Raw genomic sequence first — 26,269 nt, forward strand, 5'->3', positions numbered from 1 at the left:
TTTGGCGTCCTTATTTTCGTCCAGTAAGCTCACAGTCGCGGGTTCGACTCTCGATCTTTAACGACGGAGCTCGTCGGCGCGGATATTTATAGCCAGTCGGCGCGGCTCTCGATCTTTAACGACGGAGCTCGTCGGTCTTCTGCTCGGGGATTTATAGACGCCGGCTCGTCTCCCGGTTTCCCGGCCGGAGGGTTTATAGACGCCGGACCGTCTCTCGATCTTTAACGTCAGAGCTCGACGGCGTGGATATTTATAGCCGGTTGGCGCGGCTCTCGATCTTTAACGATTGAGCTCGTAGGCATGGATATTTATAGCCGGTCGGCGCGGCTCTTGATCTTTAACGTCGGAGCTTGTCGGCGCGGATATTTATAGCCGGTCGGCGCGGCTCTCGATCTTTAACGACGGAGCTCGTCGGCCTTCTGCTCGGGGATTTATAGACGCCGGCTCGTCTCCCGGTTTCCCGGTCGGAGGGTTTATAGACGCCGGACCGTCTCTCGATCTTTAACGTCGGAGCTCGACGGCGCGGATATTTATAGCCGGTCGGCGCGGCTCTCGATCTTTAACGACGGAGCTCGTCGGCGCGGATATTTATAGCCGGTCGGCGCGTCTCTCCGGTTTAACGTCGGGCTCGACGGCCTTTATAGACGCCGGCCCGTCTCTCGATCTTTAACGTCGGAGCTCGTCGGCGCGGATATTTATAGCCGGTCGGCGCGGCTCTCGATCTTTAACGACGGAGCTCGTCGGGACGGATATTTATAGCCGGTCGGCGCGGCTCTCGATCTTTAACGACGGAGCTCGTCGGCCTTACGCTTTCGAGGATTTATAGGCGCTGCTCGTCTCCGGTTTCCCGGAGGGTTTATAGGCGACGGACCGTCTCGATCTTTAACGGAGCTCGTCGGCCTTACGCTCGAGGATTTATAGGCGCCATCGTCTCACGGTTTCCGGCGGAGGGTTTATAGGCCGGACCGTCTCGATCTTTAACGTCGGAGCTCGTGGCGCGGATATTTATAGCCGGTCGGCGCGGCTCTCGATCTTTAACGACGGAGCTCGTCGGGCCGCATATTTATAGCCGGTCGACGCGGCTCTCGATCTTTAACGACGGAGCTCGTCGGCCTTACCTCGAGGATTTATAGGACGGCTCGTCTCCGGTTTCCGGAGAGGTTTATAGGCCGGACCGTCTCGATCTTTAACGTCGAGCTCGAGGCGCGAGATATTTATAGCGGTCGGTAGCGGCTCTCGATCGTTAACGGCGGGCTCGTCGGCGCGGATAATTATAGCCGGTCGGCGCGCTCGATCTTTAACGACGGAGCTCGTAGGTCTTCTTCGCGATTTATAGCTTTCCCCCGGTTTCAGGGGTTTATAGACGCCGGACCGTCTCTCGATCTTTAACGTCGGAGCTCGACGGCGCGGATATTTATAGCCGGTGGCGCGGCTCTCGATCTTTAACGACGGAGCTCGTCGGTGCAGATATTTATAGCCGGTCGGCGCGGCTCTCGATCTTTAACGACGGAGCTCGTCGGCCTTCAGCACGGGGATTTATAGACGCCGGCTCTTCTCCCGGTTTCCCGGCCGGAGGGTTTAAAGGCGCTGGACCTTCTCTCGATCTTTAACGTCGGAGCTCGACGGCGCGGATATTTATAGCCGGTCGGCGCGGCTCTCGATCTTTAACGACGGAGCTCGTCGGCGCGGATATTTATAGCCGGTCGACGCGGCTCTCGATCTTTAACGACGGAGCTCGTCGGTCTTCTGCTCGGGGATTTATAGCTTTCCCCCTGTTTCCGTGGAATTTATAGACGCGGACCGTCTCGATCTTTGACGAGCTCGTCGACTTCAGAATAGACTTCAATCGGTCTCCTTTCCCGTGAAGGTTTATACGCCGGACCGTCCCTCGATCTTTAACGTCGGCTCGGCCGCGGATATTATAGCGGTCGGGCGCGGCTCGATCTTTAACAAAGGAGCTCGTCGGCGCGGATATTTATAGCCGTCGGCGGGATCTTTTAACGACGGAGCTCGTCGGCCTTACCTTTCGAGGATTTATAGGCGGCGGCTCGTCTCCGGCGGCGGAGGTTTATAGGCCGGACCGTCTCGATCTTCGTCGAGCTCGGAGCGGATATTTATAGCCGGTCGGTGCGGCTCTCGATCTTCTACGGAGTCGGTAGCGGATATTTATAGCCGGTTCTCGATCTTTGAGCTCGTCGGTCTTCGCTTGAGGATTTATACGGAGGGTTTATAGGCGGACCGTCTCGATCTTTAACGTCGGAGCTCCGCGGATATTATAGCGGTCGGTAGCGGCTCTCGATCTTGCCGGGCTCGTCGGTAGCGGATATTTATAGCGGTCGGTGCTCTCGATCTTTAACGGCCAGACTCGTCGGCCTTACCTTTCGAGGATTTATAGGCCGGCTCGTCTCCGGTTTCCGGCGGAGGGTTTATAGACGCCGGACCGTCTCGATCTTTAACGTCGGAGCTCGATCGCGGATATTTATAGCGGTCGGCGCTCTCGATCTTTAACGACGGAGCTCATCGGTAGCGGATATTTATAGCCGGTCGGTGCGGCTCGATCTTTAACGGGCTCGTCGGTCTTACGCTCGAGGATTTATAGGCCTCGTCTCCGGTTTCCTACCGGAGGTTTATAGAGCCGGACCATCTCGATCTTTAACGTCGGAGCTCCACGGCACGGATATTTATAGCCGGTCGGTAGCGGCTCTCGATCTTTAACGGAGCTCGTCGGCGCGGATATTTATAGCCGGTCGGCGGCTCTCGATCTTTAACGACGGAGCTCGTCGGCCTTCCGCTCGGGATTTATAGAGGCTCGTCTCCGGTTTCGGCGGAGGGTTTATTGACGCGGGACCTCTCGATCTTTAACGTCGGAGCTCGGCCGCGGATATTTATAGCGGTCGGGCGGCTCTCGATCTTAACGGAGCTCGTCGGTAGCGTATATTTATAGCGGTCGGTGGCGGCTCGATCTTTAACGACGGAGCTCGTCGAGCTTTTAAGCCTAATTTGGACACGTTTCCCGAGCGGCTCGGGGTCTTGAATCGAGCCTTTGGCTCGTCAAGATACCTCCGTGGCAGCTCGGGGCCTTCGTCGTCGAGCGCTTGGCTCCGATAATTTACCTCCGGCCGAGCGGCACGAGGCCTTCGGAGAACTAACCATTCGGCTATGAACACAGAATGCCTTGGGAATAATTTGTTTCTTGCGATAAAAGGAGTACAGCTATTTTGAATTTACACAAAATAGAGCAAAAGTGCACCTCTCACCCAGCTCTATATGGCTGAAGGTGATTTGCACTCCATGGCCGATCCAGCATCCGACCTTCCACATCCTTGAGGTAATAAGCGCCCGAACGGAGCTTCTCGACCACTTCAAAGGGTCCTGCCCAGGGAGCTTCCAACTTGCCGACATCTCCGACTGGCTTGACTTTCTTCCAAACTAGGTCGCCTACTTGAAAGGCTCTGGGGATCACACGCCGGTTGTAGTTCTGTTTCATATGTTGCCGGTACGCCATCAGCCAGACGGACGCTTTAGCTCTTTCCTCTTCGACGAAGTCTAGCTCCATGTTCCTCCGTTCGGCGTTATTTTCATCATAATTTTGTACCCGAACGGACTCCACCCCAACTTCAATCGGGATGACTGCTTCGCCTCCATATACCAAGTGAAATGGAGTGACGCTCGTTCCCTCCTTTGGTGTCGTGCGGAGAGCCCATAGGACGCCCGGCAGCTCGTCTACCCAGCTGCCTCCTTCATGGTCGAGCCGAGCCCGTAAAATTCTGAGAATCTCTCGGTTGGTTACTTCGGCTTGACCGTTACTTTGAGGGTATGCCACCGATGTGAAGTGCTGCTCGATGCCATAACTTTCGCACCACTTCCCGATCAGCTTCCCAGTGAATTGACGTCCGTTGTCGGAGACGAGTCGTCTTGGGATGCCAAAGCGGCAGATGATATTTTGCCATATGAACTTTTTAACCATCTGCTCGGATATTTTTGCAAGTGGCTCAGCTTCTACCCATTTTGAGAAGTAGTCGACCGCCACCAATAAGAACTTCCGCTGCCCGGTAGCCATGGGGAAGGGTCCCACGATGTCCATCCCCCATTGGTCGAACGGGCAGGCCACAGTTGATGCTTTCATCTCCTCTGCCGGTCGGTGGGACATGCTGTGATACTTCTGACAGGATAGACAGTTTGCCACGGTCCGGGCGGCATCCTTTTGAAGTGTTGGCCAAAAATACCCAGCTAGCAAAATCTTCCTGGTTAATGACCGTCCGCCTGGATGTCCACCGCATGAACCTTGGTGCACTTCTCGAAGGATGTACTCGGCATCTTCCCAGCTGACGCATTTTAGGAGCGGACGGGAGAAGGCCTTCTTGTAGAGTTGATCTCCTACGAGGGTGAACCGACTAGCCCTTCTCTTCAGCAAATGAGCTTCTTCCCGGTCGGAGGGGGTAGCTCCCGAGCGCAAAAACTCCACAATAGTTGTCCTCCAGTCGCTCGGGTATGTGATGCCCTCCATCCGATCGACATGTGCTACTAAAGATACTTGCTCGATCGGCTTCTGATAGCCGACCGGGGATAACGCGCTTGCCAGCTTGGCCAATTCATCCGCCACTTGATTCTCCGCCCGGGGGTTCTTTTGAATAATCACCTCCCTAAAGTTGAGCTTAAGTTTTTCAATAGCCTCCACGTAGAGCTTGAGCCTTGTACTATTTATCTCGAAAATCCCCGAGATTTGCTGAGCAGCCAACTGGGAATCTGAATAGAGGATGACCCGGACAGCTCCAACGTGCCGAGCGGCCTGCAATCCAGCAATAAGGGCTTCATATTCTGCTTCGTTGTTGGTCGCTCGGTAATCTAGCCGGACGGAGAGCTGCATCCGCTCTCCTTGTGGGGACAGCAAAACTATGCCAATTCCGCTCCCGTGTCTAGTGGATGATCCATCCACGAACACTTTCCACACAGCTTCGGGTTCCGGGTCCTGCACCTCTGTCACAAAATCGGCTAAGGCTTGTGCCTTGATAGCCGAGCGGGGCTGATATTGGATATCAAATTTGCTTAGCTCGGTTGTCCATTTGATGAGCCGTCCGGAAGCTTCTGGATTTAAAAGCACTCGTCCCAACGGGCTATTGGTCTTGACGATAATCGTGTGCGCCAGAAAATAAGGACGAAGTCTCCGAGCGGCTAGGATCAGAGCAAAGGCCAACTTCTCGAGTCCGGTGTAGCGGGTTTCAACATCTTTCAAGATATGACTAAGGAAATATACAGGTTGCTCCTCACTTCCCGACCGGACTAACGCTGATCCCACTGCCTGCTCGGTTGAGGATAAATAAATGTACAATGGTTCGCCGACAGCTGGCTTGGCCAGCACAGGTAGGGAGTTTAAGTACGTCTTCAATTCTTCAAAAGCCCGATCGCAGTCTTCATTCCATTGGAACTTTGTAGCTTTGCGGAGGATTTTGAAGAACGGAAGGCTCCGGTCGGCAGTCTTGGAGATGAAGCGTGATAGCGCTGTAATCCGACCGGTCAGCCTTTGTACTTCCCTTATGCTTCTGGGCGGTAGCATGTCCTGAAGAGCCTTCACCTTGCTAGGATTAGCTTCAATACCCCGTTCGGTTACAATATATCCCAAAAAACGTCCTCCTTTGGCGCCGAACAAACACTTATGAGGATTTAGCTTGACCCCATATTTTCTAAGTGTACGGAAGGTTTCTTCCATATCTTTGCATAAAGTGGCCGCTCGGAAGGATTTGATGAGGATGTCATCTACATAGACCTCCAGGTTGTGTCCGATTTGCTCGCGGAAGACTTTATTCATCAATCTTTGATATGTTGCTCCGACATTCTTTAGCCCGAACGGCATCACCGTATAGCAATACGTCCCGTCCTGTGTAACGAAGCTAACTTTTTCTTGATCCTCCGGGGCGAGTGGCACTTGATGATAGCCTTGGTAGGCGTCCAGCATACATATAAGCTCGTATCCGACTGTAGAATCTACGAGCTGGTCGATTCGGGGCAGAGGGTAGAAATCCTTCGGGCAAGCTTTGTTCAGATCTCTGAAGTCGATGCACACCCTCCATTTGTTGCCCGGCTTGGAGACGAGCACCACATTTGCTAGCCAGCTTGGGAATTGAACCTCCCGTATGTGGCCGGCCTCTAAGAGTCTTTCTACCTCCGCTCGAATGATAATATTCTGCTCGGCGCTGAAATCTCTTCTCCTTTGTTTTACTGGCCGAGCGTCCGGCCGGACGTGAAGCTTATGTTGGGCTATGCTGGGGGAGACACCGAGCAGCTCATGTGTCGACCAAGCGAAGACGTCATGATTCATCTGGAGGCATTTGACCACTTCTTCTTTCTGTCCGTCCTCCAGGTCGGTGGCAATAAAGGTTGTAGCCTCCGATCGGCTCGGATGGATCTGAACCTCCTCCTTTTCATCATAAATTAAAGCAGGAGGTTTCTCGGTTATGGCGTGTACCTCGATCCGTGGAGCCTTTCGCGCTGCGCTGGATTCGGCTTGGACCATTTCTACATAGCATTTCCGAGCGGCCAACTAATCTCCTCGTACTTCACCGATCTTGTCCTCGACCGGGAATTTGATTTTCTAGTAGAACGTCGACACAACAGCTCGGAATTCGCTTAACGCCGGTCGCCCCAGTATCACGTTGTAGGATGAAGGGGAGTCGACTACCACAAAGTTTGTTGTCCTTGTTCTCCGGAGCGGTTCTTCCCCTAAGGAGATAGCCAGTCTTACCTGTCCGACCGGGAGAACCTCGTTGCCCGTAAACCCGTAGAGGGGGGTTGTCATGGGCAGCAGCTCGGCTTGATCGATTTGTAGTTGATCAAAAGCCTTTCTGAAGATGATGTTGACCGAGCTGCCAGTATCAATGAAGATACGATGGATGGTGTAGTTGGCTATCACCGCTTTGATGATAAGGGCATCATCATGCGGCACTTCAATTCCCTCAAGATCCTTGGGCCCGAAACTGATCTCGGGCCCGCTCGCCTTTTCTTGACTGCAACCCACCTCATGGATTCTGAGTTGCCGGGCGCTTGCCTTTCTTGCCCTATGTGAATCTCCTCCGGTCGACCCACCCGCAATAATATTGATTTCTCCCCGGGAGGTGTTGTTTCTGTTCTCCTCTTCCCGAGCGGACTGCCTAGGTCGCTCATTGGACCGGGAACGATCTTCATGCCTTGGAGGGAAGCGCTGTTCGGGAGATCTCCTATATGTTCACCGACCGGACTCTTGATGCCGCTGCCGGCGGTCGGGCGAAGGCGGTCGACGCGGGCCACCCCGTCGTACGGGATGGGTGATTGAAGGCAGGCCCCGACAGTCGCGGGTGTTGTGGGAGTCAGTATTATGGAAAGAGCAAAACATTGGGGTCCATACCCTCTTTTTCTTCATCTTTGACCGCTCGGCCGCTACCTCTTGGACCACCGGGGACTTCGCATGATGTTCCCGGGATGCCTTAACTCTTGGTCCTCTTGGTGGCTGATGGGCAGCGGGCTGCTTCCGTTCGGCATGGGCCGGACGTTCGGCATGAGTTCCCTTCCGTCGGGCAGCCTCCGCCTCTTCCACGTTTATATACTCATTCGCCCGGTGTAGCATGTGGTCGTAGTCTCTGGGCGGTTTGCGAATGAGCGCTCGGAAGAAGTCCCCTTCCACGAGGCCTTGCGTGAAGGCGTTTACCATTGTCTCCGAGGTGGCTGTGGGGATGTCCACCGCTACCTAATTAAATCGCTGTATATACGCCTTCTCTTGGTTCTTGTTTGATGGTGAACAGGCTGACGCTTGTCCTTTGATAACGTCGGCTGCTGGCAAAGTGATGAAGAAATGCCATTCGGAACTCCTGGAAACTAGTGATAGAGCCGTCCGGCAACCTCCGAAACCACCTATGTGCAGATTCCGATAGAGTAGTGAGAAATACTCGGCACTTTACGTCATCGGAGTATTGATGTAAGGTGGCGATGCTGTCGAACTTCCCCAAATGATCGTCGGGGTCGGTCGTCCCATTGTAAGCTCCGATCGGCGGTGGTGTATAGTATTTTGGTAACGGATCCCGATGTATGGCTTCAGAGAACTGTCGGTGAACCTGCTCGGGAGGTGCGTTCGCTCGGGGAGCTTTGCCCTTCCTATGATCCCGAACGGGAGGCTCATCAGATGAAGATCCTTGCTCCCCGTGAGCGGGCGCGATTTCTGGGGGAGTACGGAAGAGTGCCTGAGGGAACCCTCCTGTTGAAACATATTCCGGGCGGTCTGCTTACGCCGCCCGGCCTGCTGAAGCCGAGGTTGGCTGTTGCGCTCGCTCAGCCTGTGCTTTCTCCTTTTGCTGCGCCACTATCTTGGCTGCCCTCGCCTCAACTATAGCGTCCAACTCTTCTTGCGAGAGTGCCATGGTATATATTCTTCCAGCCTCGTCCATTGCCTCTGCTCGGATGCAGGTGTGTTCCCACAGACGGCGCCAAATTGATCCTGTCTGAACCAGGAGTTAACGGACGCTGGGGATGTGGCGCTCTCTGCTGGATCCTCGAATGCTCCGGCGAACCTGCAACAAAACCGAGCCGGGAGGGGTGTCCCGGCGACGACCCTCCGACGCTCAAGTCAGGCGAGGAATAACAAAGAGGTGGCTTCAGAGATTCAGACCAACGTACCTCCGGTGAAGAAATGGAGACCTTATATAGACCTCTCGAAGGAGCCTGGGCGCGCCAATCAAAGCAATCACCTCCTTTCGACCATGCCCAGGTATGGGTCTGTCAGAAGGGCATCCATAAGGCCATACCGCTACTGTATCAACCTCTCCATGATGTGACGGCAAGACCCTCTATCGTGAAATCTTGTGTACGGCATAATCATCAGACATGCCTTTGCTGACATCCCATATCCCGAGCCGAACGAATAGGCAGCTCGGCTAACCTTTGTATCCTCGCCCTTATCCTGGCCGAACGGACCACCCGCTCGGCCCTTCGGTTCCAGCCGGGCAAACACCCGCTCGGCCATTCAGTCCTCCCGCCTTGGCGTCGGAAACCCAAGCCTATGGCTGGGTTATCTCTGGCTCCGCTTGGACTTGCTCAACTGCTTGACGCGGCCATTACCCGCTTAGTCAGCCCTCCATCCGTCCTCAGGCTGGGACCCTTCAGGAAGTGGGTCCTCTATTCTTACCGCCGGATCATATACTAAATTCTTATCTAAATATGCTAAATTTAGGGAGAATTATACCTCCTTTTAGAATTTTTATATGTAAAGTACGACACCCAGATAATAATTAAATAATAAGGTTAAATGGGTGAATAATCTTATTGGAATTTTTAGAAATTTTCTAGGAATTAATTGGAGTTCGTATGATGTAGGTTAAGAGGATCAATTATTTGACCAGGAGAAAGCATGTTTAAGCGACTCTATTTAAACAAGGAAATGTTCAATTTTTTTTAATATTTCTTTTTTTCCTTTTATTTGTTTTTCCCGTGCCCTATATCTCCTCTCGTCGAAACCCATCTTCCCCAAGCCCTTACCCCGCGACACTGCCGACTTCCCCTTCTCTCTCGGTTCTGGCCGCTCCATCGCCGGACCTCTTCCTCCCCGAGCCGCACGTCGCCCGATCTCCTCCTCCTCACGCGGGCGCCAGTCATCGAGCACCACAGCCGCCATCTCTCCTCCTCGCTCAAGCACCAAGACGTCGTCGGCTCTCCTCCTCATGCGGGCTGCTGACCTAGGGGGGAGAAGGGGCACAAATTCTAGGGTTTCCAGCCATCCTTATTTGCTTGGAGTCACGTGATCACCGAGGGTAAGCTAGCCTTCTTCTTTTCTTGGTACTCTCTGACCCGTGCCCTAACACTATAGTCGATCCTCCTTTTTTCTCTCAGTGTTTCTCTGCCCCATGCATTGGTGCTGTTGCCACCCTCTGTTTGTTGATTGACATCTCGGCAGCTACTTGATTTCATTCGAGAGGAGGTTGCGAATTCAGATTTGGGCTCCAGCAGCGTTCTTCTCCAGCAGAAAATCATCAACTGAGGAGTGAAAGAAGGAGGTAAGTTGTTAGTTAAATGTTATGAATCAAGAGTTAGAGTTGAATTCTTGATTGTCGTTGTATTGATATTGAATTGGGATGTTTGAATGGAAAAGGGCAGCGGTTTTACCTACTCAAACTAGCAATACCGACAGTGGTTTTCTCTAGTTGTGAAGCATCAGTTGAAGATTCATACTTGGGTGAGTTCTAAAATTTATTTCGTGTTTACATTGGATTGATTATACTTGTAGTAAATCCTAATTGGAAGGAGAAATGATTGGGGATGCTTAATCTATTTGATTTCGGATTAGAGATTCAATTATGAGTTGATTTCTCTAGTTGGATTAATTGATTCATGATGCCTAGTTGATTTAAGATTTAGATTAAATGATATGTTGATTTGGGTGAATTTTGGAGATGAATCATGTATAAACCAAATCTAATTAAGTTGTAGTATGGTTAAGATTAATTGAGGATTTATCTATAATCATGTTTGATTAGAGTGATTCTATTTCGGTGGGGGGAGTTGTTTAGTTAGTTACTTCCTATGTAATTAGCTAAATAAACTATGTGATCGTAGGACTTTGTTTCGGGATGAGCGTCTCGACGTAGGATTTCTCTACACGATCTACGTATAAAGGCGGGTACTTCTTGCTTTGTTTCTTTTAGTACTTTGACCTTGGTGCATGAACTATTTTGGATAAGAAACTATTTTTTTATCTTGACTCCACTCTTATTTTCTTGCACTTGATACTTCCACTCAAACCTTTGAGTTATTCATTTCTATATCCATACAGTCTCTTGTTGTCATCTATGATATTTAGCAGATACTAGATATCATATTTGCATGTTTTTATTGTTGTTTATTTATGTTCTGTATTGAGCATGTTGGCTTCATGTAGCATACCTGATTCTTGTTTATATATATATATATATATATATATATATATATATATATATGATGACTGATGTATTGTGCGCATCATATCATTGCATACATGTCAACGACAAATTCTCCCTTGCAGTCGAGAGAGTCATTGACCAGGGCCACATCCTCGACCACTCGACAGAGTGGTAGCTGGAGTTGATGCTGCTTGTCCTGTCGTGTTACACTCGGCCACTTGTGGGTAGTGGTAACTGGAGTTGCGAGCAACAGGGACCCCTTCGCTATGTAGCTAGTTAGCTACTCAGCACCTGTCCACTTGGTCACTCGAGAGTAGTGGCGGCCTTTGAGTGGTATAGTTGTCATCGATCTAGCCTCTCAACCATACAGGGGCCGTGGTGCAGAGAGGTGGGAGGGGTGATCATCCGTGCATATGCTATTATTATACTTGCTTTGGCTGCTGCTGTTTACATATGCTGTTATTGCTTACTTACTGCTGTTGTTCACTTATGCTGATATACTTCCTTATGTTGAGATATGCTCTCATTGTAGGTGTTTAAACATTGGTTTATTTATTGGAAATGTTTATATACCTTATATGTTACCTCTGTAGCTATGAGCTGTACTGTAACAGATTAGTACTACTTCTGACCTTCTATTATTAGCCTAGAATATAGTTTCAGGTATGAGTATTTATTATAGTTTTATTTTAGTATCTGCTACTTCCCTTATGAGACTGTATTCCTTTTGACATTCTCTATTTATATGTTATGTCCATGCACTATCTTTCCTTACCCGCTGAGTTCCAATACTCACCACCTCGCAAATTGGTTTTCTTTTGCTAGGTAACAGGTAGATGAGTCATGGATGCTTGGAGAGTCCCGACTGCCAGTCCCACATTACGCTCGAGGATAGTCTTCTTTTTTGGTTTTGTTACTGTTTGGGTGGTATGTTGATTTTGCGTATTTTGTTTTCCAATAAGTTGATGTGGATTTTGAAGTCTAGTCTGGTGGTTGCAGGTATTTTAGTTAGTGACTTTGTTGATCTTTCATTCATATTATTTTATGATTTTCCGTTGCATTTACTTTCAGCCGTGTGGGTTGTTATTATATATTGCATGGTTGTGTGTTTACCTTTAGCCATGTGGGCTTATTATACTGCGTGGTTGTGCTTATATCCAGCTGTGTGGGATGTTGAATATGTTATATGTTGTGTGTATGTATTTATTGCTTCATATTGTCACCGGTATAGGGGAGATGTTGTCGAAATTATTTTCCGTAGAGACTCCTCCAGGGTGTGACATTATACCTATAAAAAAATAAATGGGTAATTAGATAAATTAGTATGCATTAGGGAGTTACATGCAAAAAAAAAAGTTTGCACGCAGGGAATGGAAATAATCTTTTTCTGCCATAGGGAGTGATAAAGAAGAATAGTTTGTTAGTAGTGATTTTTGAGTATATATATATATATATATAATTTTATTAAGAATTGTTCTCTTTTACTGACTAATTTTGGTAAGCCCAAAATGAAATTATGTTAATGTCCTTTTTTATTTTCACACTAAAAATAATTTTAAAATTTATTAGTAATTTTCACAAATACATCAATCAGAAATCTAGAGTTCAAAACTTAGTTGCGATATATTATTAGAAAATTTCTCATTAATCAATTAGTGATCTAGGATTCGAGACTCAGCTGCGACATATTATTAGAAATTTTCTCATTAATCAATCAGAGATAGAGTTCAAGACTCAACTGCGGTGTATTATTGAGAATTTTTCTCATTAATCAATTAAAAATCTAGAGTTCTCTTTAGTCACATATTTTAAAATTTATAACATTGCGAGTAGAGAAATTTCTATAAATACCTTAGACCAGCGATGTTAGAAAACATACTTTTCTCGGCTTTTGGTTAAGATATATTAAATTAATTTTTTATAAGAGAGAGTTTGTTACAGTAGCTTGCTACTGGGATTCTCGAGCATCACCCTAGCATTGTACTATTGCATGAGTCTGGCGTATCCTTACCCAATTTATGGGCGGTCTTTTAGCTAAGATTAAATTTAGTATTTGCTCTTATCACTTTAATATCTAATATAAAAAATTAAATTAATGTTTTATGAAAGAGAGTCCGTTACCCACACGCGTTCATGTATTATATCACATACGCAACCAAGGGCAGAACCACATATAGCTTTGGTGGGGCAGTTGCTCCACCTCAATTTTTTGTAAGTACCCCTAGAGGTGTATTAAATTATAAAAATATTAGAATGTTGCTCCACTAAAAAAATAAAAATATAGGTAATACTAAAAAATTAAAACTATTTTCTATAAGCTAATTCTTCTTCTCTCAGATCTCTTCATGTAATATCCCACCTGATATAAAAAGCTTAGCTCATATAATATGCGTACACGATCGCTAGTATATAATAATATAATTAGAACGATAGAAAGGAAATCGTTAATCTTTTGCTTGATTTTAATTTTATATTAGTTGAATGAGAAACTTTTTCTTTAATATAATATTTATATTTTTTCAACTTATATATAGGTTGGGCTCAACATGTGGGTCATGCCCGACCCAAGTCCATGTCTAACTCGATCTGATCCACAGAGCACGCTACATATCTCATTTCTAAATGAATCATGTCAATTGTTGAGTACATTGTTGAGCAGAGGCACGAACCCAAGCATGGAACTGATGAGCTTAAATGTCAGCCGGATTCTTTGTCAATAATCAGATTGATCTGGTGGTAAGGTAGGACCCGGCCGATAGGAGGTCAAAGTGGTCAACATTAAACGGGCGTCCGATTAGGCGAATTACCTCCGTGGTCAGCAGGAAGGGTAGACGGTCCGACACTTCGACAGCTCGGTCAGACACCGAGCTTCCGACACTCATGAAGCTCAACCAGGGAGGCACGAAAATCGAGCGATCATCCTGCTCGGCCAAACAGTGGATGCAGCCTCGACCTAGTAGACAGGGCTCCCTCGCCCTATGGGGGGAGCCAACTAGCATAGCACTGGACGAGCAGACGCTAGGTCCGGCTGTTGCATCACCCGGACGACAGGCTAGCCGAGCGGCTCTTCCGCTCGGGATGCTCAGCTCGGCTGTTGCATCACCCGGACGACGGACTGGCCGAGCGGCTCTCCCGCTCGGCCCAATAACAGACAAAGAAGCAATTGACAATATCTTCATAGGGATCAGTGTCATTGGCAGGCGACATGGTCGACGACGTGGTAAGACAGAGGATCGTACTGTGGAATCTTCCACTGTCACGTCAAGGATATGCTCGGGCTATTAAGGTATGACGTTAGACACGCTTTTCTGACACGACCTTTCCAGGTATTCTTTGGGAAGCGTGCATGCTTTGGGAAGTGTGCGCGTGCCTCTTGGGAGCTCTATATTAGAAGCCCCAAATCTTCATTGGAGGTATGATTTTTCATCACTATAGCTACAGTTATGTTGCTCCTTTCTTCGCTACTTCATTTGCTTGCCGTCGGTAACTGACTTGAGTGTTGGAGGGTCATCGTCGGGGAATCCCTCCTCGGCTCAGCGCTAACGACTTTGTGGTTGCAGGCTTAATTAGCTCGTTGGAGGTCCGCATCACCTTCAGTCGATATCCAGGCAACGTAAGTGCCATCTTCCCAGTGTTCGTCTACTCACACTCGGACAGGATCAAATTTAGCGTCGTCTGTGGGAACACACCTGAATCCGAGCTGAGGAGATGCAAGAAGCTAGACGTCTCCATACCGTGACACTCACTCCAGAGGAGCTCGATGCGCTCATTCAAGTGCAAGCGGCAAAGATAGTCGAACAGCAGCAGAAGAAGGAACTAGCCGATCGGCTGGTGCAGCAAGCGACGTTGGCTTCGGGCGGTCGGGCAGCGCACGAGGACCGTCCGGAGCAACTCTCCATATGGAAACAGAATAAAATGCCGATCAGGACTCCAAGAGAGGTTCCACCAGCACTCATTCCGTTCCATCGAGCGTTATTTCAAACGCCCTCAGAGATTGTGCAAGCCAACCAGGACAGAGGTTCCTCTTCAAACGAGGCTCCCGTGCGGGACACAAGAAAGGGCAAAGCGGCCCGAGCTGATTCGTCGCCTGAGCGAATCAACCGATAATTCTCCTAGGCCATTCTGTAGGATCCGCTGTAGAGGCACTATGCTCCCTTGGCGATCGGGGAGTATAATGGGTCGACTTTGGTGGGAGCCTTCGAGATCAGTAATACGTGGCTCAAGTTGTATGCTGAAGCTTTCAAAAAGCTGAAGGCAAACTTTCAAGAGGTAATCATCCAGAAGATCCCTCGAGCGGAGAACCAAACAGCGGATGAGCTGGCTAAATTGGCGAGCTCACTCTCGCCGATCGTCATTACTCAGCCGGTTGAGCAAGTGTCCTAGGTGGCTCATGTCAATCGGATGGAGGGGCTCACTTTCCCTAGCGATTGGAGAATGACCATAATAGAGTTTTTATGATCAGGAGCTACACCGTCCGATAGGGAGGAAGCCCTCTTATTGAGAAGAAGAGCCGATCGTTTCACCCTAGTCGGGGACCAGCTCTACAAGAAGGCCTTCTCTAGGCCATTGCTTAAATGCGTCGGATCATAGGATGCCGATTATATACTACGAGAGATGCATCAAGGCTCTTGTGGGGGGCACCCGGGTGGTCCGTTGCTAGCAAGGAAGATTCTGTTGGCCGAGTACTTCTGGCCAACTCTACAGGAGGATGCCGCTTGGACAGTAGCTAACTGCTTGTCCTGCCAGAAGTACCACCATATCTCCCACCGGCCGACCGAAGAGATGAAGGCTTCCACTGTGTCATGCTCATTCGACCAGTGGGGCATGGATATTATGGGACCCTTCCCCATGGCGATCGGGCAGCGAAAGTTCTTGCTCGTCACGGTAGACTACTTCTCCAAATGGGTTGAGGTCGAGCCGTTGGTGAAAATAACCGAGTAGATGGTCCAAAAGTTCATCTGGCAACATATCATCTGTCGATTCGGCATTCTGCGTCGAATCGTCTCAGACAATGGTAGACAGTTCGCCAGACGGAAGCTTAGAGAATGGTTCGAGGAATATGTCATCCAACAAGCCTTCACCTCCGTAGCATACCCTCAAAGCAACGGGCAGGCTGAAGTCGCCAATCGGGAGATCTTGCGGGTTCTGTGAGTTCGGCTCGACCATATCGGAGGGAGCTGGGTGGATGAGCTCCCTGGCGTGCTATGGACAATCCGCACAACCCCTAAGGAAGGCACAGTTGTAACCCCATTCCACCTTGTATACGACGGTGAAGCGGTCGTCCTAGTTGAGTTTGGAATCGAGTTCAATCGAATACAACACTACAACGAAGACAACACCCAGCGGAGGCTTCTGGAGCTGGACTTCGTGGATGAGATGCACGACAAAGCAGTCGTTCGGCTGATGGCTTATAGGTAGAGGATGACACAGAACTACAATCGACGAGTGATCCTAAGGTCATTCCAGGTCGGCGACCTCGTATGGAAGAAGGAGAAGCCGGTTGGCGACGTCACCAAACTGGAGGCCTCCTGGGCCAAACCATTCAAGGTCGTGGAAAAGCTCTACTCGGGTGCCTACTACCTAGAGGATGAAGACGGGCGGTGGCTAGAACGCCCTTGGAGCGCGAACCACCTCCAGCCGTACCGAGCTGGATGAAAGGTGCTCCAATGTAATTGAGGTGTACCTCCCATTTTTCCTGTGTGCTTTGATTGTAGGATTGAAATGAAAAATGAAAGGTTACCCAAATACTCGTCGAGCGACGATGTTAAACTCATATCTCCATCGACGGTCGAGCGGCGACCTTAAACCTCTATCTTCACCAAATCGTCGAGCGGCGACGATAAACCCATGTCTCCATCGACGGTCGAGCGGCTGCCTTAAACCCAGGTCATCACCAAATCATCGAGCAACGACGTTAAACCCATGTCTCCATCGACGGTCAAGCGGCGACCTTAAACTCCGGTCTTCACCAAATCGTCGAGCGGCGACGTTAAACCCATGTCTCAATCGACGGTCGAGCGGCGACCTTAAACCCTTGTCTGCACCAAATCGTCGAACGACAACGGTAAACCCATGTCTCCATAGACGGTCGAGCGACAACCTTAAACCCCTATCTGCACCAAATCGTTGAGCAACGACGTTAAACCCATGTCTCCATCGGCGGTCGAGCGGCGACCTTAAACTCCTGCCTTAGAAGATTGTCTTGCGGGGACGTTAAAACCCAGAGTTGAGCGGCGACTATAAACTCCAGAGGTATGATCCTAGCGAATCTTTCAATACTGAAAGTACGGTCGTAATAGCCGATCGGAACTACATAGCCGAATACTGGCAGAAAGATAGCATACGAAGAAAGGGCACAAAAAGATTTCATTGATTATAGGTTAAACACTGCCGAACGGCAGGAGTACATGCAAAGCTTACAAAAATATGCTCTGTACAAGTCCCTCGCTCACTCAATATAATCAAAGGCTTCGTCGGGAATGGACTTGAGGAGCTGGACGCGGTCTACATTCTTGTCGAATAGAGCTTCAGAAATATGGCTGTTCGTTTTCAGCTGGATGAGCGTAGCATCGATGGCCAGCTCGAACGAGCGGACAATCCGATTGGTCACCTTCTCCAGAAATTGGTCCGAGCGGAGGTACTGCTGCCTTAGGACCGTGAAGCGGCCCGGTTTGGCCTCTTGGTAGGTTGTCAATGCCGCTCGGGAGGCCTCTAGATTCTCTTCGAGGTGCTTCACTTGATCCTGAAGCTCCCCCTCCCTAGCTGAGTGGCTCTCCTGCTTGGCAACCAGGGAATCGTCTGCCTTCTTCAGCTTCTCGGCCAACTACCGAGCATCCTGATTTTTCTGCTCCAGGTCAGCGATGGCTAACTGTTTCCTTTTGGAAGCCAGCTCGAGTTTATGATCGTAGGTCTTCAATTGTGCCTCGATCTGGCCCAACCTGTTGGCCTGCTCGGCCGACTTCTGCTGCTCCTCCGCAAAAAGTTGTTGGGCCTTTTTTAGGTCGACCTGTAGACGAGCGGCAGGCGGCCCCTGGGAGGAGGAAGCTTCGTCGGAAATCTTGAGCTTCTTCAGCTCGTCCTCCACTTGTGCCAATCGCTAGCACATGGCGATGTTCTCCACCCAGAACTGCAAGCAAGCATTAGTGCTGATCGGAGGTAAATCATGAGCTGATAGTTGAGAATACCAACCCTGGTGGACATCTCTAGGTGACTATCGGCGAGCGCGCCAGGGGGTTTCACCGTTACTCATGCTCTTGCTTCCTCCCAGACGCGGGCGAGTTGACCACGAATGTAGACTTGATGCTGAGGAGAGCTGGGCTGGTCGCGCGATGCTAGAAGGTCCTCCGTCGGAAGGCAGAGCGTGGCGGTGATGGATCGTCTCCCTCTCGACACCGATTGAGCGGAGGTCGATGGGTCGGAAGCTTGAGCAGGAGGGACTGGTAGGATAGCGGACCGTGTCACCTTCCGCCTAGCTAGCGGCAAATAAGTGATCAGCTGAACGGCGAGCGGCTCCGATAGCTTAGCGAAAGATGGAGTCCGCTCGAAGGAAGTGGCCTCCACTGTCACGGGAGCGGCTGGAGACAGGGTGCCTCCCCCTGCAGAGGCTTGGACGACCGAATTGGCAGAATGGGAAGGCGCGTCCGTTCTGCGTCTCTTGCGGGAGAACGGTACTTCATCGTCCGAGGACCCCGAACCCTCAGCAGGGATGATGGGTGGCGCTTCTCAGACTAATCCTGAGCAGGTCGTCCCTCCTGTGCTGGGCGTCTGCTCGACGGTCCCGTCACCCACAGTTGTGGTCTCCTGAGCCGTGCCCTTTTGTGAGCCAACAGGGGTCAAGCCGAGCCGCTCCATCTCCTTGGCAGCAGCTGCTTCAATCTCGGCTTGCTTAGCCTTCATTATGTCGGTCGCCCTGGCGCGCATCATGATGTCGACTACGAAAGAAGAACAGAATCAGTTAGATTCAAAGGAAGAAAATTGACGAATTTCATACCTAGGCTGCTCGGGAGTTTCGCTCGGATCGGACTTAGCCCGAACATGTACATCATGCCCTCCGACAACAATTTATGGATGTCGAACTTCAGGCCGGCCAGCATGTTGGCAGCATGGAGTTAGTCAGGCCAGGTCTTGTACTTCTTCAAATCGGGCTGGGTAGGAAGCCCGACCTGCCATTTGGTCCGGAAGCTTGGCCCTCGGGGAGTCTCAGATAGAAGAAGTACTCATTCCAGTGTTAGTTGGAGGAGGGCATCTTGTCGAAGAAGACCAGACCGATGCAAGATTGAAACAGGAAAGTGCCCAGCTCGTACTGTTTGGAGTAGTAAAAGTAGTGGAAGACCTGAGGGGTCAGGGGAATGTTGTGCACTCGGAACAACACTACCACGCCGCACAGTAGGCAGAAGGAGTTGGAGATGAGCTGGGCGAGAGGGACATGGAAGTAGTTGCAGACCTCGGTTATGAAGGGGTGGATGGGAAATCGAAGACTGGCCATGAATTGATCTCGGAAGAAGCAAACTGTGCCGATTGGCGGGTCATTGGGCCGATCGAACGGGGAGGCTAAAACTATTTCATGCTTGGACGGGATGTCAAAGGCATTGATCAGACCGACGGCATCGCCCGCGTCGAACCGAGTCTCCATGGTAGCGTATCAAAGACTGGGAGCGGGGTCGGACGGCTGCGAGGAGCTCGCCATTGCCGAGAAACGAAAAGGCAGAAGGTTCAAGAGGAAAGATGGCCGAAAAACACGAAGCTGAAAATATGGCAGTGGGAAAGCAGCAATGGAGATGGAAAGGGAAAGCTTACGAGAGGGAGAGGACCACTGCAGGGAGCAAGGAATCGCCACAGCAAGGTGCCGAGGATCGCTGGAGCACTGGACACAGAAGAGCCGTCGGAGCAGATTCGTCGGAGAGCACGAAGAAAACGCAGAGGTAGAAATGGAGACACGGAGGTTTTATAAAGATGGGTGCGACCGACCGGAGCCGTCTGATCTAGGGCACAAGAATTAGAGTGCACATCCGACCGTTGAATTCGAACCGCCAAACGTCACATCAGCAGCTGTCACCTTAGACGTGCGGGGACTGCACCGGTGACACATGGAGTCCTCCCACAAGGCAACGTTTAATGGGCGTGGGCGCGTGTTCGGCCTTAATGAGGGTGGTTTACGTGTATTCCGAGGATATTTGGGCAGCGTTAGCATTGACCTCCCGACTCGCACCCCTCCAGGAGCGATGAGGAAAAAATCCAAGTACAAAGGCTTAAAGCGCCGATCGGCAGAGAAAGATCAGACCCATTGGTTGATCGGCCAATTGGTCACTAGACTACTTATCCAGTCAGTCGGACTTGCAGCCTCATTCGACTAGACTTGAGGGGGAGACACGTGATCTGGTGGTAAGGTAGGGCCCGGTTGGCAGGAGGTCAAAGTGGTCAATGTTAGGCGGGCGTCCGATCAGGCGAATTACCTCCGTGGGTAGCAGGAATGGTAGACGGTCCGACACTTCGACGCTCGGTCAGACACCGAGCTTTCGATGCTCATGAAGCTCAACCAGGGAGGCACGAATGCCGAGCGGCCATCCTACTCGAGCAAACAGTGGATGCAGCCTTGTCCTAGTAAACAGGGCTCCCTCGCCCGATGGGGGAAGCCAACCAGCATAACACTGGACGAGCGGACGCTTGACCCGGCTCTTGCATCACCCAGACGTCAGACTGGCCGAGCGGCTCTCCCGCTTGGGACGCTCAACCTGGCTATTGCATCACCCGGGCGACGGACTGGCCGAGTGGCTCTCCCGCTCGACCTAATAACAGATAAAGGAGCAGTTGGAAATATCTTCCTAGGGATCAATGGCATCGGTAGGCGACATGGTCAGTGACGTGGTCAGACAGAGGATCATACGGTGGAAGCTTCCACTGTCACGTCAGGGATATGCTCGGGCTGTTAAGGTATGACGTCAAACACGCTTTTCTGACACAACCTTTCCATGCATGCTTTGGGAAGCGTGCACGTTTCGGGAAGCGTGTGCGCGCCTCCTGGGAGCTCTATATAAGAAGCTCCAAAGCTTCATCGGAGGTATGATTTTTCATCACTGTAACTACAGTTACGCTGCTCCTTTTTTCTCTACTTCATTTGCTTGCCACTGGTAGCTGACTTGAGCGTCGGAGGGCCATCACCGGGGAACCCCTCCTTGGCTTGACACTAACGACTTTATGGTTACATGTTTAGCTCGTTGGAGATCCGCATCACCTTCAGTCGACTTCCAGGCAACGTAAGCGTCATCTTCCCAACGTCCGTCTACTCACACTCGGACAGGATCACAGATAATAGCCTAGGCTAAGAGTAAATTGCACACAAATTCTCCTTCCCTCATATCCCTTCTTGTATTATCCTACCCGATGTAAAGGACCTAGCTCATGTAAAGGAAATCCTTAATCTTTTGATTGATTTTAATTTTATATTAGTTGAATGAGAAACTTTTTCTCTAATATAATATTTATATTTTTTTTCAACTTATATATAGGTTGGGCTCAACATGTGGGTCATGCCCGACCCAAGTCCATGTCTAACTCGACCTGATCCCCAGAGCACGCTACATATCTCATTTCTAAATGAATCATGTCGATTGTTGAACACATTGTTGAGCAGAGGCACGGACCGAAGCATGGAACTGATGAGCTTAAATGTCAGCTGGATTTTCTGTCAATAATTAGATAATAGCCTAGGCTAAGAGTAAATTGCACACAAATTCTCCTCTGGCTACATCCAATAGTTAGAGTGCGTTTGGTTCGGAATTATTCTTGATAACATTGATTATCCATTCAAGATTATTAACGAAAACTTTGTTTGATTTAGGTAATCGATGATTCTCGAATAATGTTTCATGCCCGACACGTCAGCAAAAGGGTCATATAACCCGGAATCAGAAAACCTCAAGAAATTAAAGTTTTTCTTAATTCCGGGGTTAACGATTTTTTTTACCAAAAATACCCTTCGATAAGAAAAAACGTGAAAAAAAAGAAAAAAACATAAAAAATATTTTTAAAAAAAATATTTAAAAAATTTCAAAAAATAAATAATTTAAAATTTTTAAAAAAATAAAAAATAAAAAAAATCTAAAAAAAATTTAAAATTTAAAAAATCTAAAATTTAAAAATTTAAAAATAAAAAATTTAAAAATAAAAAAATTTATAAAAATTAAAATAAATTAAAAATAAATAAATTAAAAAAAATAAAAAAATACTTAAAAATGTAAAAAAATATACCGAAAAAGGAAAAGTAAAAAAAAACATAAAAAATTAAATAATAATAATAATAATAAGTATAGTTGGTTTTGTAACTAAAGGTAATACAGTAAAATATTAAACTAGGGTATTCATTAAAACCTTCAAACAAACAAGTTTTTGTTGCATTACCTAAGTTGAACAAAAAAACATTTGGTTATGTTTTATTCCTCATAACCTTAATTATGTGATTACTTGGTGATCCTGTCCGAATCGTCGAACCAAAGGACGCTGGGCACGTGGCGCTCTCCTAATCGCTGACGCAGACCTCCAAAGCTCCGGCGATCCTACACAGAAGTCGGGCCGGGAAGGGGTTCCCGGCGGCGACCCTCCGACGCTCAAGTCAGGTAAGCGGACAGAAAAAGGGTGGCTCCGAAATGTGTAGAATGCATACCTCCGGCAAAGGAAGAGGCTCTTTATATAGAGCCGTGAGAGAACTAGTGCACGTCCACCGAGGCGTATAAGTGTCCGCAGCCCATACCTCGGTATGTACCTGTCAGAGAGCTTACCTGACACCATACTGCTACAGTTCAGTCATGTCTTCGATGGGACAACAGAACACCTTGTTGTCAGACTTAGAGTATGGCCTAGCCATAGGACTTGACGGCTGTCAGAAGGTGTTCCTATCCTTCAACCACCGCCCGGCCGGGACGTCCGTCCGGCCGACCGGCGTGAATAGCGTCGTCCGGATGGCCTTAATTTCCCGCGCCAGCTGGGCGGCACGCCCATTATGTCCTGCCCTCTCTTAGCCCTTCCGCTCGGCAATTTACTACTTCATTGAGCGTCGGAACCCCGACTCCTGTCAGGGCGTCTTTCACTATCAGACGTGTACGGGCAGGCCGATCGGCGTGCCCTTTTTCCATGCGTCCGGTCGGCTCACCCTTCTTCGACGGACCACCTTGCCCTTTGACCTCCACGTGGTCTTGACCCCTCGTTAGGGGGTCCCGGGCTCTTACCACCGGATCACTTGCCTCCCCCTCGAGTCTAGTCGAAGGAGGCGAAGTCCGACTGACTGGACTGCCGATCTGATGGCTGCATTGGGCCGATCGGCCAGGCGTAAGGATGCTCATCCGTCCGGCGGTATCTTGTCCATGCCTTGTGTTCTCTTGGAATCCATGCCCTATGCTCTCCCTCACTACCCATCACGTGCGCTGCGCACGGTAAGGGGAGCTCATTAAATGTGGCCAATATCCTGCTGACACGTGGCGATCGTGTGTTTGTCAGCGTATGGCGGTGGCGTCACTTCCGATGGGACAGCCGCCGTTTGAAATGAACGGCTGGATGATGACCTCGTTAACAACGACCTGGATCGGACGGTGGAGGTTGATCCCGGGCGGCGATATAAAGCTCACGTCTCTGTCTCCGCCGCCTTATTGGTTCCTCCTCCTCCGGCGCTCCTCTGCCCGCTTTTTTCTCCGGCGACCTTGCCCCTCAACTCTTCGGCAACCCCAGGCCCCCGTCGATCATCTTTCTTGCTCGTAAGACCCTCTTTCTCGTTCCCAACGTTTTCTTCTTGCTATTAATCATTTCCTTCAGGCGATTTTCCTCCATTTCTTGCTCGAACCTTCCCCTTTTGTCCCGCATTCCTGTCTTTCGATCATGACTAGTACTTCGCAGTCAACCGGCGGTGCTCCGGGTCTATGGTACTCGACCATGGAAAGTCGTTTTGACGAGGAGGACGCGTTGCGTCTCGCTAGGACTTACGACATTCCTTCCGACCACCAAATAGTATTAGCCACACTGGCCGATCGGCCTCATGCACCACCGATCGGCACAGTTCTTTTCTTCCATGACCAATTTCTGGCCGGACTACGCTTCCTGCCCCATGAATTTTTCCTGCAAGTCTGCAATTACTTCCGCATTCCGCTCGGCCAGGTAGTTCCCAACTCCATTAGGCTGCTGAGCGGAGTAATAGTTTTGTTCAAACTGAACGGCATCCCCTTAGATCCAAAAATCTTCCACTACTTTTACTATCCCAAGCAAGCCGAGTGGGGTACTTTTGTTTTTCAATCTAGGATAGGTTTCGTACTCTTCGATAACATGCCGAGCTCCAACAAACATTGGAAGGAGCATATTTTCTATATACGTTTTCCCGAGCGGCCAACCTTTCGGACCATCGCAACCGGAGCTCGGCAAATTTAGAGGCGACGCAGCCTACCTTCATGCAGCCGAACGGCTAGTTGGCCAGCGCTATCATATTGATAAGCTACTCCTCCCGGGAGTAATGCACATATTCGGCTTGTCCTCTACCACAGCCGACCTGCCCTGCAGCATGAGTAAGTTCCCTTATCTTCCCGTTTGTTTTGTTCTAACTGATTTATTTTTTGCTTCTGCAGCTGAAGTCATGTGGCGCACCAAAGCTACCGAGAAGCTCAAATTGAAGGTCGTCTAGATCGAGGCGGTGACGAACAAGGAGGCCGCCGAACGGGGCCTTTCTCCAGCTGATCCGGCCGGTGAAGAAGGTGAGGGGACACCAACTGTCCCCGAAGCTTCAGACGCCCCTGCCTCTCACGAGGAGGCAGCGGGCGACATAGAACCTCCTACCCAAGCCGAGGTGGAGGGCCGCTCGGCGGACGATGTTCCGCTAGTCACTCGGAAGCGCCGCCGGCCAGAATCTGTGTCTGCCTCCACTCCACTTAATGAGCCACCGCCCGAGCGGGGCACGGATGCTACGATGCTGTCCGGGACGATTTCCCTCGAGAGTACTCCGACCCCTCATGGCTCTCCGAGGGCCAGCTCTGAGGTGCCACCATCCAGCCCTTCCAGAACTCTGCGCCGTATCAGGCGTTTGGGCGACCTCCCCTCCTCATCCACCAGTAAGGCCGATGCCTCTCAGAGCGAGCCGAGCGGCTCGAATTTAATTAAGACCGTTCTGCGCCTCCCCACAGAGAGATACATGGCTGCTGCTGATCGGCCCGTGGTTCCCGAGCAGCAGATCACCTTGACGGGCCACCTTGCAAAAGCTTGGGAGGACGCTCGGCGTCGCATAAAAGAGATGACTCCTGGGCAGCTCGGCGACAGCAACCTCCAACAGGCCACCGGGGTATGCCCTTCCTCTTTATTCGTGTAGTGGAATTAAGTTTTTAACCTATTCACCTTTGATCGTAGAACTGGGTGGAGCAGATTGCTATTAGCAATCGGTTGGCCGAGCTGGAGTACGAACTGAGAAAACTTAAAGCCGCCGGGGACAACCAGCAATCGACGGCCGCTCTGGAGAAGGCCAAGAAATCACTGGAAGCCGAACGGAAAAGGGCTTCCGATCTGGCGAGCAAGGTCGTCCGGCTTGAGGCGATGATCAAGCAACGAGATAAGGAGATCAAGACGGCGACCACCAGGAAGCTCCAGGCCATCGAGGATATGGACCTCATGAAGGTGGAGATCAGGGGGCTGGAACAACGGATCAAAGATTTGGATGCCCTGCTAGCCACCGAGAAAGAGAGCCGCTCGGCCGATCTCCAAAGATTTGATGGAGATTTGAAGGATCTTCAGGCCGCCAGCGACGCTGCCCACGCCGCGCTCAAAGAATATCAAGAGGGGGAGTCGGCTCGCTCCGAAGAAGGGAGGAAGGCGTTCCTCCGCTCGGAAGACTTCGGAGAGAAGTTTACCGACAAGATATCCCTCACTTTCGAGGAGGCGATCAAGGCGGCGGTGGGCTATCTGAAGACCAAAGGCCACCTGCCTGCCGAGCTGACCATCCCCCCCGAGGACCTCGCGAGCGTGATGGACTCCATCCCCGACGCTCTTTTTGATTTTGATGCGTGAGGAGCGTTTTCATGAACTTTTTTGTATTCCCGCCGTTTGGCCCAACTTTTTTCTGTAATGACTTGTTTGATTAAGTGTTCTTTATATCCTTTCCGCTCGGCTCAATTCGATCGTCTTAATTACATCCATCATGCGACCGCACAGCCGCTAAGCTTTTGAACGTAACCGCTCGGCATTTTCATGCTAAGATCCCTAACTTTCACTGACCAACTTTTTCTTTGTGCCTTACCCCCAAAGAGATTTTCTGTACATTTTTAATGAGAGAGCCGCTCAGCCGTATAACTAGGCTATCATTGATTGTATCATGTGACTGGCTATCCGCTCGGACGTTTATAGACGCCGGCTCG

General features: G+C 50.0%; 1 pseudogene; it reads left to right on the forward strand.

Moving 5' to 3' along the window:
- The first annotated feature begins 12,770 nt into the window (after positions 1-12,770).
- On the forward strand, positions 12,771-12,905 carry LOC121974102 (annotated as a pseudogene).
- Positions 12,906-26,269: the final 13,364 nt, after the last annotated feature.

This window comes from Zingiber officinale, chromosome 4A (assembly GCF_018446385.1).
Source record: "Zingiber officinale cultivar Zhangliang chromosome 4A, Zo_v1.1, whole genome shotgun sequence".
Lineage (NCBI taxonomy): Eukaryota > Viridiplantae > Streptophyta > Magnoliopsida > Zingiberales > Zingiberaceae > Zingiber > Zingiber officinale.